This window comes from Leuciscus leuciscus (assembly GCF_965113295.1).
Source record: "Leuciscus leuciscus genome assembly, chromosome: 16".
Classification (NCBI taxonomy): domain Eukaryota; kingdom Metazoa; phylum Chordata; class Actinopteri; order Cypriniformes; family Leuciscidae; genus Leuciscus; species Leuciscus leuciscus.
This window is the reverse complement of record NC_138740.1, coordinates 31,197,006-31,212,379: the sequence shown is the minus strand read 5'-3', so window position 1 is coordinate 31,212,379 and position 15,374 is coordinate 31,197,006. Positions and strand designations below refer to the sequence as shown.

Below are 15,374 nucleotides of genomic sequence, written 5' to 3'. Positions count from 1 at the left end.
TGTGTGTGTGTGTGTGTGTGTGTGTGTATGTGTGTGTGTGTCATGAGGCTGTAAAAGTCACAGGGAGTCCACGCTGAACTGGGGGGCAACAGACACCCGGGTGCTGGTAAATTGCCCCGTGGGGAATTATTAACCAGCGCTGTTTGGACAAAGACGATGTGTTCGACATCACATGATTCACTTAATGTGAAAAGCAGATGTCATTGTTGCTACACAAACCAAACCAGGAGCCCAAAATGTATAGTTATACTGGTTTATCAGAATTATAAATACTCCTACGATAATAATTGGCACATATGCGAAAACTATGTTCACGCTAGTTATTAGAATGATATAAAACGCTCTTCTCTTCATGTGGTTTTCCTCCCCTCTCTCTCTCCCTCTCTCTCCTGGTCCTGACTGCTTCAGAGCTCTGAGAACAGCCACAAGACAAAACAACTGGATGGAGAGGAAGAGGAGGAACTGCAGTGAGAAGAACCATGTATGTCCATTAATATTATTTAACATTAATGTGATCATGCAGCACAAACAGGAGCCAAGAATAATTATCCAGGCCGCAGTGCAGCAGATCACTCTATATCTGAGAGGTTTGAACTTCAGAAAGGTTACAGGATGAACCACTGCCAGGTAACGCTCAACACACATCAGACACTGAAACAGAGGACGACCAGCGATGGAAAGTCCTAACAAAAACAATGCTAATGGCCCAAAAACTGAAATCCAATTAATCAGAACAAAAAACAACAAATCCAGACAGGTACCAATCTCACAAACAGAGAGATTGAGGATGAAGAACTCCAATGCGACTCCACTTCCTGTTCCTGTGATGATGAGCCATATAATATAGGAGTGTGTAGGAAGACCAAACAGAATATTGATGCTGAATACACACATTTCCAGATACCCCACTAGCAATATGGAAGGGGTTGTGGAGTTGGTGGAAGCTCCTGGTGTGGTGGAGTTCATTTCCTCCTCGTTTTTCTGAGTTCACAAAAGACAAATAGTATTGCTATCAAAAGAGAGAATTATAAACGTATGGGGTTACTCAGATGACAGTTCAACGTAAGCAAGATAAATATATATATATATATATATATATATATATATATATATATATATATATATATATATATATATATATATATATATACATATACATTTAAAACAATTACTGATCATTTTATACATTGCAGTAAGTCTACATAATACACTCTTAAAAATAAACAGCGATTCCTATAGAAGAACCATTTTAGTTCTACAAAAAAATATTAGTGAAGTTCCTAAAATAACTATTTTTTGAAGAACATTTAAAAAATCTAAAGAAGCTTTTTTGCACTAAAAAGGTTCCATGTTAAAGGTTCTTCATTAAATCACATATGCATATAAAGAATCTTTATTGGTAACACTTTAGAATAAGGTTCCTTCGTTAATGAATAACTACACAGGAACAAATGAGTAACACAATATTAACAATCTAGTAACTAATATTAACTAACTAGAAACTCTGATTGACAAATTAGTAAATAATATCACAGATGAAAGTGTTAGTTCACTATTAACTAATCAATAACTAAAATTTTTGTATGCTTCCCAGAGAACTACTGAAAAAGTTTCATAATTCATGCTAAACTAATCCATAACTAATGCAGGACAAATGTCTAGGTGTCACGAACTGCTCCGAGACACGAGGGTTAAGATCCAAACGCAGCTTTTATTTAGGGGCAATCCAGAGGCGTAATCCAGCGTACAGGCAAAAGGTCAAAACACAGGTAGGCAGTCCAAACAAACCAACAAAGAAACAAACAAAACAGGCAGGGACCAGAGGCAAAAGAGTAATCCAGGGAACAGGGCAAGAAATCCAAATAAACCAAAAGACAAGAAACCAGGGAAAACGCTCGGAATTGCAGTGTAACACTTAAACAAGACTTCGCAGTGAGTGAATGAATGAACACGGTATAAATAGACAGACTAACAGGATGAGACAGGTGAATGCAATCAGTGAATGAGGTACAGGTGAATGTGATCAGTGATAAGTGATGATGAGTCCGGGCAGTGAGTTATGGGAAATGTAGTTTGTGAGTGAAACATGATAGTCTGGTGTGGAGTGCCCTCTGGAGGCTTTCAAGGGCACTCCAGCTGGTTATCGTTACATAGCCCCTCCCCAAAGAGCGGCTTCCAGACGCTCCAAAACTGTCCAGGTGGGAGGTGGCCCGGAGGCGGATCCGGGGGCGGGATGGAGGGCCAGGTCCGTGGAGCGGAAGAGGACCTTGAGACTGCGGTAATACGGGAGGCCAGAATGGAGCAGGCAGAGCAGGCAACCAGGGCGGAGCAGGCTGTGCAGGCGACCAGGGCGGAGCAGGCTGTGCAGGCGACCAGGGCGGAGACGACCCTTCAGGCGGCCAGGGCGGAGACGACCCTTCAGGCGGCCAGGGCACAGGAACAGACACCGGCTCAGGAACAGGAACAGACACCGGCTCAGGGACAGACACCGGCTCAGGGACAGACACCGGCTCAGGGACAGACACCGGCTCAGGGACAGACACCGGCTCAGGGACAGACACCGGCTCAGGGACAGACACCGGCTCAGGGACAGACACTGTGGCAGCGGCTAATATCTTGTCCGAAGACACTGGCTCGGCGGAGACCATCTTGTCCTGAGACACTGGCTCGGCGGCGACCATCTTGTCCTGAGACACTGGCTCGGCGGAGACCATCTTGTCCTGAGACACTGGCTCGGCGGTGGCCATCTTGTCCTGAGACACTGGCTCGGCGGTGGCCATCTTGTCCTGAGACACTGGCGTGGAGTCGGCCATCTTGTCCAAAGACACAGGCGTGGAGTCGGCCATCTTGTCCAAAGACACAGGCGTGGAGTCGGCCATCTTGTCCGAAGACACAGGCGTGGAGTCGGCCATCTTGTTCGAAGACACAGGCGTGGAGTCGGCCATCTTGTCCGAAGACACAGGCGTGGAGGTGGCCATCTTGTCCGAAGACACAGGCGTAGAAAGAGGAAGAGGAACAGATTCAGGCTCAGGCTCAGGATCAGGATCAGATTCGGTCTCAGCGGGACGAGACTCTAGATGGGCGGACGTGACGTGGAACTCTGGCTCGGGCTCGGCAGGACTGTCGTGAAGCTCTGGCTCGGCAGGACTGACGTGAAGCTCTGGCTCGGCAGGACTGACGTGAAGCTCTGGCTCTGGCTCGGGAGGACTGACGTGAAGCTCTGGCTCTGGCTCGGGAGGACTGACGTGAAGCTCTGGCTCTGGCTCGGCAGGACTGTCGTGAAGCTCTGGCTCTGGCTCGGCGCGCTCTGAGCTTGACGGGACCAGCATCAGCGAGGGCTTTGAGCTGGGTAGGACCAGCGGCGAAGAGGACTCTGAACTGGACGGAACCAGCGGCGAAGAGGGCTCTGAACTGGACGGAACCAGCGGCGAAGAGGGCTCTGAGCTGGGCGGGACCAGCGGCGAAGACTCTGTGCTGGACGGGACCAGCGGTGAAGGCTCTGTGCTGGACGGGACCAGCGGTGAAGAGGGCTCTGTGCTGGACGGGACCAGCGGTGAAGAGGGCTCTGTGCTGGACGGGACCAGCGGTGAAGAGGGCTCTGTGCTGGACGGGACCAGCGGTGAAGAGGGCTCTAGCTTGGCAGGCATGTCGCTTGCTGTCTCAGGTGCGGCGGGCATGACGCTCTCAGTCTCAGGGGCGGCGGGCATGACGCATACTGCCTTGGCTTCGGCAGATTTGGCGTGAAGTGCGGGCTCGGCTGGACTGGCGTGAAGTGCGGGCTCGGCTGGACTGGCGTGAAGTGCGGGCTCGGCTGGACTGGCGTGAAGTGCGGGCTCGGCTGGACTGGCGTGAAGTGCGGGCTCGGCTGGACTGGCGTGAAGTGCGGGCTCGGCTGGACTGGCGTGAAGTGCAGACGGTGACATGGCGTGCCACGGAAGGAAGCTCTCCAGACATCTGGAGAGTGCCTCTCTCCAATCCAGACCGGAGAGATCAGGGAGCTCCCTCGGGTCGACCTCCTTAGCCCCCAGCGGGTAACACAACTTAATAGCCTCGTCACCCAGAGAGCAAGAGGTAGCGAGAGGAACAAACCCCCAGGTGTACTGGAACAGATCGAGGCTATCCAGGGCCAAGGCCGCGATCTGTCCAGCGAACTCCCGGCTCATGCTGGGAAGATCAGGCGAGATCCGTACTGCTGGATTTCTGGAGGTCATAGCTGCTGGATCTGGGTGTGGCGAAGTCTTCTGTCACGAACTGCTCCGAGACACGAGGGTTAAGATCCAAACGCAGCTTTTATTTAGGGGCAATCCAGAGGCGTAATCCAGCGTACAGGCAAAAGGTCAAAACACAGGTAGGCAGTCCAAACAAACCAACAAAGAAACAAACAAAACAGGCAGGGACCAGAGGCAAAAGAGTAATCCAGGGAACAGGGCAAGAAATCCAAATAAACCAAAAGACAAGAAACCAGGGAAAACGCTCGGAATTGCAGTGTAACACTTAAACAAGACTTCGCAGTGAGTGAATGAATGAACACGGTATAAATAGACAGACTAACAGGATGAGACAGGTGAATGCAATCAGTGAATGAGGTACAGGTGAATGTGATCAGTGATAAGTGATGATGAGTCCGGGCAGTGAGTTATGGGAAATGTAGTTTGTGAGTGAAACATGATAGTCTGGTGTGGAGTGCCCTCTGGAGGCTTTCAAGGGCACTCCAGCTGGTTATCGTTACACTAGGACTACATTATAATTTTAACTGCTATTGTAAACGAAGGTTATTTACACTATCAATATGTAATAGCATACCAGACTTATGATTTGAGAAAGCTGTCAATAATTAGCTATTTACTATGCTGTCATATAGCAATAATTAGCTATATATATATATATATATATATATATATATATATATATATATATATATATATATATATATATATATATATACACTCACCTACACTCAAAAAAATAATTCATTGGATGAACATGATTTTATCATGCCACCTATATTCCATCTAAACAAACCAAGTTAAGTCAACCAACCTTTATCATATTATTTGAACACTAAATAGATGTGTTGGTTAAACATGATATTAACATTTCCATTAAACTCATTTTAATCTTTTTTGAGTTACATGTTCATTCTTAGTTAATTTAGTGAGATTACTTTGAGTGTACAAAAAAAACACAGAAAACATGCAAACAATAAAAAAAAAATTTTTTTATTTTATTGGGCTTTAACATGCACCAGTTAAGTCTGAACTGCTTTCTTCACTTTAAGTATCCCATTCATCTGAGTGTTTGTAACAGGATGTATAAGAAACATTTGGTAACGCTTTAGATTACCGCCCGGAAAGTACTGCGTAATTAAAGCGATTTTACAATGTAACTTTCGGTAATTATAGTGTACCTATAAAGTACTTGCATGTAAGTATAAGGGAACAATTTGTTAAGTTTGGGGAATAAAGGAGTAACAACCAGGAGAATAAAAACATATACTGTAAGTATTATAGAACTAAGGGGTACCTATTTTACTATTATGATACAACAATCTTACATTTGGGAGCAATTTGGCGAGAACATACACTGCATACCTTTTTGTAATAACAGTGTACCAAAACATACTGTAATAAAAATTACAGGGTACATATCTATGCATTTATACAGTAATCTTTTTAACAAAAGTGCACTGAAAACTAAAACAATTGCAAATTTTGCTTAAATATTGGGGAAATATACTATTGTTTCATGTAGTGGTGCTCGTTACCCTCTTGTTCCATGTAGGGTAAGTACAATAAAAATACATACACAATCTAATATTACTGATTCGGAAACCTTTATTTGAAAACAACTTAATTCAAAACAGATTTACAATACTTCTTTTTCAACAATTAAGTCTTGACAGAAAGTAGCATTTTGTCCCCCCCTTTTTTCTCTTGCTTGGCTTCTTCCTTTTTTTCCCTCTTCTTTTTCTTTCTTTTCAGTGATGAATCTGAAGAAGAAATCATGTATCTTGCTATTCTGTATCATGTATTAAAAGAAAATGCAGTACACCCAGAAATACATCCTCACCATTTACTCATCTTTTACCCTCATGCCATCCGAGATGTATACAACTTTCCTTCTTCAGATTAACACAAAAAGTAAAAAAAAAAGTAAAAAAATATATATATATCCCTGGGAATACATATAATATATGTTGTGTTCCTAAAAGTTGGAGCATCAAACAGCACATACTGCAATGACTGTAGTAATCCATACGACACCAATGGATGGATCAATGTCTTCTGAAGTGAAACGATAGTTGTTTGTAAGAAAAATTACAATATTTTTAACTTTTTAAACTGTTGACTATCTATTCAGACCAACTGTAATAAGTTGTTTTTTTCAAATAAAGGTTTCCGAATCAGTGATATTAGATTTGTATGAATTTTTATTGTACTGACCCTGTAACTACACGAAACAAGAGGGTAACGAGCACCACTACATGAAACAATATTTAAGCAAAATTTGCAATTGTTTTAGTTTTCAGTGCACTTTTCTTAAAAAGATTACTGTATAAATGCATAGATATGTACCCTGTAATTTTTATTACAGTATGTATTGGTACACCATTATTACAAAAAGGTATGCAGTGTATGTTCTCGCTAAATTGCTCCCAAATGTAAGATTGTTGTATCATAATAGTAAAATAAGTACCCCTTAGTTCTATAATACTTACAGTATAAATCATTTTTTATTCTCCTGGTTGTTACCCCTTTATTCCCCAAACTTTACATATTGTTCCCTTATATTTACATGCAAGTACTTTATAGGTACACTATAATTACCGAAAGTTACGCTGTAAATTCGTCTTAATTACACAGTACTTTCCGGGCTGTAATCTAAAGCGTTACGTGTGATATATAGACTTTCTTAGTGAACTTTTGGTGACTTGACTCGCGAGAAGAGGAAGGGAGGAGGGAGAGGGGGATGCAGAGATAAGGAAGGAGAAAAGTTTGGACAGGACAATCCTGTGCTCTGTCTTTGCTATCTTCTGTCCAGGGTGCGTTTTATGGTTTTATTGCAGAGTGAGTTTTGTCTTAGCAGGATAATCAGTCCTTACAGGTTATTTCAATGATTTCATATAATTAAATATCTCACAACTATGAAACTTGAAAATTGTGACATCATGTTCAATAATAGTAATACAAATAAAAAACAAAACATAAAATAAGCACAGACAAAAAAATAAAAAACATTACATTTATGTAAAAGTCATTTTAAGGTACACACACATATACACACATTCACACACACACACACACACACACACACACACACACACACACACACACACACACACACATACATATAGTTTCTCTCTGCGAGGATACACACTCAAAAAAATATTTAACCCCAAAAGTTAAAACTTATGTATTTCAATTACATGTCAATTTTCCATCCAATTTAATCACATAAATCCAACGTAAAAGTTACAATTTTATTTAAGCTTCAACATCATGTTCAGTTGACGTGAATGAATTAAATAATTGTTATGTAAAATGATGAACTGTGATTTAAGATTGTGTATTAAATACACTTTACTCATTTTAAATAAATTGTTGTTACTTGCTTTATATAACTATCTTACATTTCCTTAATTCTATTGAAAAACGGTCAAAAACATGTTCAATTTTCAAAGATTTATTGTGTGCAATTGCTCCCTATGTCAAAAGAAACATCCAGTCTGACAAAAGAAACAATACAATCCAAGCAGGACATAATACAGCGCTTTACAAATTAATGAAACAGTTTTATGCATCGTTCCAAACTGTACTTTCTATGGTTATTACTCATGTTACACTTTTTAGTTTTAAACCTGTGTGCCAAGTAACAGGGATCCAAATTTCAATATCAGACATTCTTTTCACATTTTCAAGGTAAACATTTTGATATCACTGCATAGTACAGTAATTAGTTTGTACTTTCTTCTGATCAGAATTTAAAACACGAACGCAATTGGTACCCATCTTCCTAAATATTTGTAGAACAAATAAACAATCAGGACACTTGGATAAAAAAAAATAATAAAAAAATGTAAACATGAATGTAATTGGTACCCATCTTCCTAAAACATTCTTTTACATTTAACATGTTTCACATTTCAACATTTAGGCAAGAACTAAGTGTCCTACTCACTGCCTGATCAAGCTATCCGTGGAGTATGCTGCATAGCTAAAGAAGATCTCCACCAAGAATGTACAATCTTAGTTTTGGTTAGGGATGGGTATCGTTAAGGTTTTAACGGTATTACTACTCTTACCGATACTCCTTATCGATCCGGTACTTTAACGGTATTCTTATCGGTTCTTTTTGTTATATTAAAAAAAGGGGGGAAAATAATTTAGAACATAATTAATATTGCTTTATATTTTGAAATGTAAAATAAATATCTATAGCAAAAGAAAAAGCAATGCTTTAACAAAACAAATAAAACATGTATGTTATGCAGAAGGGTGCAGGCTTTTGTGTTTTATATAGACAGAAGGACGCCAAAAACAAAGTACAAACACATGGTCAAAAAAAAAAAAAAAGTATACAATAAAACAAATATACAAATTATATACCCAGTGCTTTAATTTCAGTAATGTCTACTGACATTACTGTTCAGGAGTAATATGGGTTAAAAAGACATCTAATAAAGTCAGATGTAAAATAACACTGCATAGTTTATCATAGATAGATTAAAGCTTATATCATTCAAGAGCTGTGACTGATTTTCTCTTTGCCTTTTGTTGTTTGATTCACATTAATGGAGCAATCGTCAGCAGGATTATTAGACTGCTGCCTCTTTAAGACCAAATGCAGATCTAATCATTATTAAGCCTCATTTTCTCCCAAATATTTACGCCGATTTAAGACATAAACTGTATTTAAGTGAATAAACTGTTTAAGTGAATCTCCAAGACGGCCATTTTGACATATTTGTGTATTTGATCGTTTAGATGCGCACACGAAGCCCAAAATATACGTTGCTATATCTCGTTGCGGTGTGTTTCGGAGCGCGCGCCTTGGAACAGCGTCTATTGCGTCAATTTTGGTACTTTTAATAGCCTTTTATTATCAAACGCGTCCCGCAGTTTAGCAACAGTATAGACTACATTTTACAACAATCACCGATCGTGCAGATTCTGACGTTACGTTTGGGTTTTAGGGAGAAATGACAGCGCATCGCTCTGTGAAGGTAAGGAAGTTGCGCTGGAGAGAATGTGGCTTAGTTATTAGTTTTTAATGGTTACACCTCAAATATCTTCTTTTTTATAATCATTGGAAGCCTAAATCTAAAATAAAATTAGTTTAATATCAAAGATCTAAAGTGTAACCTTTTGAATGTTCTGTCCTCATGTCACTCATTAAGCAGGGCTGTTGTGTTGCGCGCGCCGTGGCTTTGCGTGAAAGATCGCTCGCTCTCGCTCTCTCTCTCACACACACACACACACACACACTCTCACTCTCTCTCTCTCTCTCTCTCTCTCTCTCTCTCTCTCTCTCTTTAGCAAAAATGCATCACAAATGGTTCAATATTCGCAAGATAATAATTTCTTAATAGCAATAATAAATAGCACGTGTAGGTTACTTTCATAATTTCTCCAGTACCGACAGCAGAACCGATAACGTCCGAGCTTAACGATCCAGCGGTCTTTCAAAATTCAGCACCGGGGCCCGTTTAATACCGGGTTTCGGTACCCATCCCTAGTTTTGGTGCTGGATTAAGTAGCATTCCACTGTTGCTGAACTCTGTGTAAGCTCTCTGAAGCTGAATTTCAGCAGAACACAGGAACAAAAAAACCTGAAGCCAAGAACTTTCTTGACTATAACAGTCTCGGCTCTGCTGCAAAACAAGTCATCAGATAAGTTCCTGGACTGAGTCAATAGCACAAATGGTGCATTAGGTGCAGTTTCTTGCATGCTGGAGTTAGTGTCATCAATCCATCGAAAAATTCCTTTCAGGGCATCCCTGTCTTAAAAGTTTACGTTTTTAAAGTTTTTAATCTCCCTTCAGTTGTTGGAAACATCTAGGCAAGAAGTGAATGTCCTATTCAATGAAACATTGTGCCTGAACGTTTGCTGCCATCCAAATTCATCAGTACCTTTTGAAAGAATTCAAACGTGAATTTGAGACTCTGAGGGTAGCTTAAGTTGAGAGCGTAGATCAGTCCGAACAGCATTACCAATCCAAAGGAAACACTCTTTAAGGGCTGTAGCCGCTGCACACCCTCTATCACTACTCCAACATCCTCTGGGTCGTCCTCAGCACCAGCACCTTCTTTACGGATCACAAAAAGCCTCAGAGTGGTCTCAGAAATTCCTCTCTCAGCTTCTTCAGGATTGCAGTCCTAAGACAAAACAAAAGACAAACAATCAAATAATAATTAACACCTTGTTCAGTTTCACTGAAATATTGGTAACATACAGGCTGGCAATAGGATTAGGTCATTACAAAAAGTACAAACCTCAATTTCTTTGACGAGTGTTGTAATGTCCTCATTGAAGTACACACAGACTTTTTATGACAGTCTCGTTTGATGTGCATGTCATCACACTGAAAATTATGACAATATAAAAAACACTTATAGTTTTTTTTTTTTATATGAATATATATATATATATATATATATATATATATATATATATATATATATATATATATATATATGAATATATATTGTATTATATATACAATATTTGTAATTAGATATAAACGATATAAAAAAAATAAAATGCAGTTTACCACACCTTGTCTGTAATTGCCATAATGCGTGATTTCTGTCCAGAAGCACCACCTTTGCTGCTGCAAAGTTAGTGTAGATTAACAGTATATCTGTCCAGCTGCGCCAAGAACTTTGACAGAAGTGGCACAGTTTATGAATTCTGAAAAAAAAAAAAAAGGGAATAAAAGATGGCCATGAAATATAGGCCTACTGTGGAGGAATTCATTGTAATTTACAATTTATTGCTGTGTAAATATCAATAACACTTACTTAATTTACTGTGAACAGTGCAGGCCACCTGGTAGGTAAATCAGACACCAATTGTCCTAAAAGTGCAAGGACAATTACATAAGGATGCCTGAAACTCAGCCCAAAATATCCATGTTTAAGCTTAGAATGTTTCAATAACTCATACCTACTGGATAATTCACACTTTACATTGCCACATTCCCAAAACTCACATATCTGAAATTCAAAAAGAGAGAGAAAACAACAGACATCACACTTTTGTAAAGAAATTAAACAGGTCAAGTTTAATTTTATTACAAAGCAAAAAAATACACATAGGCCTACCGTAATTGTGTGATTGTGCCAAACCGGAGCCAGAAATGTTGGAATAGTGTCACATCGATGAGGACTCTAAAATAGCAAAGACAAATAGTTTTATTTGTTTGTAATGAAATTACAACTCAGCATGAAAAAAAAGAAAGCATGTTCCACTTAATGGAATCCTATAAACCTTTGCATAAAGATAACTTTCATAAACGGTAACGTTAGATTAAGTATGTTTGTGCAACGTTTTGGCATATTCAAATGATTTTTCAAGCAAAGTAAAATGTAGGCCTAACTTACGTCGAGATGACAAGTTGTTATTAAAAATGACGCACATACACGTTAGTCAGTCGACCGTAGACCGTAGGCTTTATGATCAAAGTTACAAATATTTGTAAGATATTTGTTTTAATGAGAAATCCTATACAATTGTATATAACCTTCATATAACGTTAGGCCTACGTTCGATTGACTGTGTTAGTGCAATGTTTTGGAATAATACAAAGTCAAATGCAAGTAAAAAATCATACGAGTAAGTTAATCTGCCTAAATGCAAAAATGATGCACATAAGTTAGTCAGTTGACAATAAATCTTTAAAAAGATCAATTAACATTACTCTTTAACGTTATAGGTTAACTGGAAAGGCCGAAAAAGTTCATTCGTCTGAAGTCCAGTCACGGCGAAACTAAGATATTAATTAAATCAGATCGATTACATTTATAAAAAAAATAATAGATGAAGTCGAAATCATTTAAAATATAGAAAATATCTTACCTTGTCGAATATTCCACATCTGTTAACGCAAATCGCTGACGCTGAGTCTTGTATCGCACCTCCAACGACTGTTGCCGCCTTCAGAGTTTTTTTTTTTTTACTCTAGTGCGCATGCGTCACATCTGCATTTGCCCCTTATGGCAACAAATCAAGTATAGTGTATGTAATTTGATCAGTTTTGATTTGAATCCATTACATTCATGTTGTGTAAGAGTAATTCGCAACAGTAATGGTTATTTTATACATTTTTAAATATATTTTATTTAAATTGTTTGCTTAAATTCAATTAGTGGCAAGAATAATTTTTTTGAGTGCATTTACAGTTTCAATTCAACTGGAAAAACAATAATAATTTTAAATTGTCTGTACTGTTATGAAAGTTGTTGATAAATAAAAAAATAATAAATAAGACTTAGTTACATAGCTTTTGAGTAACAGAGGCATGTTTTTCAGCATGGTACAGATAAAGAACAGGCTGAACAAAACCAGCCAGCAAAAAACAAACTGTACAAATGCTCCAAAGTGCACGAATATTCTGTTTTGTCACAATGATAAAGAGTCCTGTCATAGTATATGGGACATATATGATGACCATATTGACAGTATTTATTAGAATGGCATTAAACGCTCTTCTCTTCATGTGGTTTTCCTCCTTTCTCTCTTTCCCTCTCTCTCCTGGTCCTGACTGCTTCAGAGCTCTGAGAACAGCCACAAGACAAAACAACTGGATGGAGAAGAAGAAGAGGAACTGTGTTGAGAAGAACCATGTTTGTTCTATAGTATTTGGCAAGAAGAACATAGAGAAAATACAGGAGCCAAGAGTGATGATCCAGACCGCAGTGCAGCAGATCACTCTATATCTGAGAGGTTTGAACTTCAGAAAGGTTACAGGATGAACCACTGCCAGGTAACGCTCAACACACATCAGACACTGAAACATAGGACGACCAGTGATGCCTAGTCCCATTAAAAAACACATTAATGTTGTGAGACTTTTATACCAAAATAACAGTAGACAAATCAAACTAGCCACACAGATACCAATCTCACAAACAGACAGATTGAGTTTAAAGAACAATGATGCAACTCTTGATCCTGTGATGATGAGCCATATAACATAGGAGTGAGTAGGAAGACCAAACAGGAAACTAAAACTGCATGCATACATTTCAAAAATGTCCAATGGCCCAAAGGAATAAGTTGTGGATGATTCAGTGAAGTTCAATGTAGAGTTGTTCATTTCCTCCTTGAGTTTTCAAAATCTCATTCATAAAATGAATAAATAGTTGCAACAGTGATCTATTGGATAGAGAAGAGCAAATGTACTAAGAAAAAAAACAAAACAAATTGAATCAAGATTTAAATCTTCAATATACAACACACTCATATTTCCTATATTAAATTACTTTCATGTCCAGGAAATTGAAGTGAAATAATTAGTAAACCAATACATCACAAGCCATAATTCTACACAATAGTTTAAACTCTTTCAATTACCCCAAATATTACTTCAAATTTGTATGATTCTGTTAATAACAATTAATTATAAAACAAATTGAGCGCATTTCTTAGCCTAAAGTTGTAAACAAAACATTTTCTATAATATTACCAAAGTGAAACATACACTTCAGCACCATTTTACTCATTCAGCTAATTCAGCTAATTCACTCATAACATTTATACTACATCTCATAATCACACGTATGCTTTTGCATGTTATTGAAAATAAAAACAAACAAATCAATCAAAAAGGAGAGTTTGTCACCTGAAGAGTGAATGTCCAGTCTTTCTGGGTGTAAATGATACTCTGTGCTTTTTTGTCTCACTTTAGCTGTCACAAGAATATATGTGCATATGTAACATGTCACATAAAACAAAACATATGCAAATATATGCAACACATGCACAAGATTCAAAATGATTGAATGTCCTTTATTCAAATGGCTTAAAACATTTAAATAGAAGGGAGAAATTGTGTGCGTTTGTTTTCTGTGGACAGTTTAATTTTAGAAATGTACACTACATATACAACACATAACATGCAAAGACCTTCAGGTCTCTCTCGTCTCAGCTAAGGTCTGTGTTCATGACAAAGTACCAAGGCAGAAACCAGTGCTCACCACGAAAAAAAGCTTGTTTTACATTCAATAAGATACACGGGTGATACTCAATGTCTTATAAAGAAACAAATGAAATGTGGCACTTCTTGGTAAACATTTTTGAGTGTTTAAGAATTTAATGTTTAGGAAAACTTCCACATAATATGAGTTAGTAGCAAGTTAGTTAACATGCAGTTGCAAAGTTACTTATAGTTAGTAGTAGCATGTCTTAAGCGGACTATCAAAATAAAAAGCAACCAAGTATTGTATTTAAAAAAAGGGAAAAAAAGCAATACTAAACCACATCTGATAATCACACACTGAAAAAAATCAGTGTATAATTTATTTTTAAATTATAATGTTTGTACATTTCACAAATAATATAAAATAAATGTCTTGTAGCACATTGAATTACATTAAACTTTTAATGTATTTTGCCTGTTCATTTACACGACAACGGCGTTGGGTGTAATCGTCTCTGTGTAAACTACAAAAACACGAATTTGTGAAAATGGTGACGTCGTGCGTATTACGCTGAGTCATTAGCCTCTTTCACACATACAGTCTTTACTGGTAAAATACCGGTAAGAGATCATGTGTGAACAGGACCTTTTCAAAAATAACAGTAAATTCCGGCAGTTTACCAGTAAGGGAATTACTGAATAACAGTAAGCTTTTTAATAGGTTTTATGTAAGTATGCGCAAGATGATCATCTTTGACAGTTGCGCAAACGTCTTTTTCAACGTGTCGCGCTCGAGACCCAGCCTTCTTTTCTATTCATCAGCATGCGGCTCTGCAGTTTGCTACTATTATGCGCGTCTCATGTTTTTAAGAGCAAAATTGCTTTCTGTTTGATAAGCCCTTAGGCCTTTCACTCAGACGTCAACATTTTTTGTCATGTTGTAGTGAGTTAAATCACCTATGAAACCTCTAAAAGACTGCTCATTTGTTTCTTGAAGCCATTAACAGCCCATACTTTTCTCTTCCAGCCAATGAGATCTTGGGCCAGGTTTACAAAACATTTTTAAGTATAAAATAGTTCTTAACTGCCATTTTCCTATTTTCAACTTAAGAAAAAAAGAGAAAGAAAATTATTACAACCAAACAAATATAATTAAAATTATTCAAAAGAATGTTTTTAAAAATCCACACAAAAAACTCCAACTTGTCTTAAATTAATAATAATAATAATAATA

At 38.2% G+C, this 15,374-nt stretch overlaps 1 long non-coding RNA gene across 2 annotated transcripts; it reads right to left on the bottom strand.

Moving 5' to 3' along the window:
* Positions 1-9,744: 9,744 nt before the first annotated feature.
* LOC309477365 lies at positions 9,745-12,156 on the bottom strand. 2 transcript variants are annotated; one of them, XR_014198609.1, is made up of 7 exons: positions 12,079-12,156; positions 11,325-11,390; positions 11,167-11,216; positions 11,022-11,077; positions 10,777-10,881; positions 10,494-10,582; positions 9,745-10,376 (listed from the first exon to the last, which is right to left on the bottom strand). It is a non-coding gene; the product is annotated as an uncharacterized lncRNA (long non-coding RNA). The 2 variants fall into 2 exon arrangements; XR_014198610.1 differs by having other exon boundaries at positions 11,171-11,216.
* Between the last annotated feature and the right edge of the window lie 3,218 nt (positions 12,157-15,374).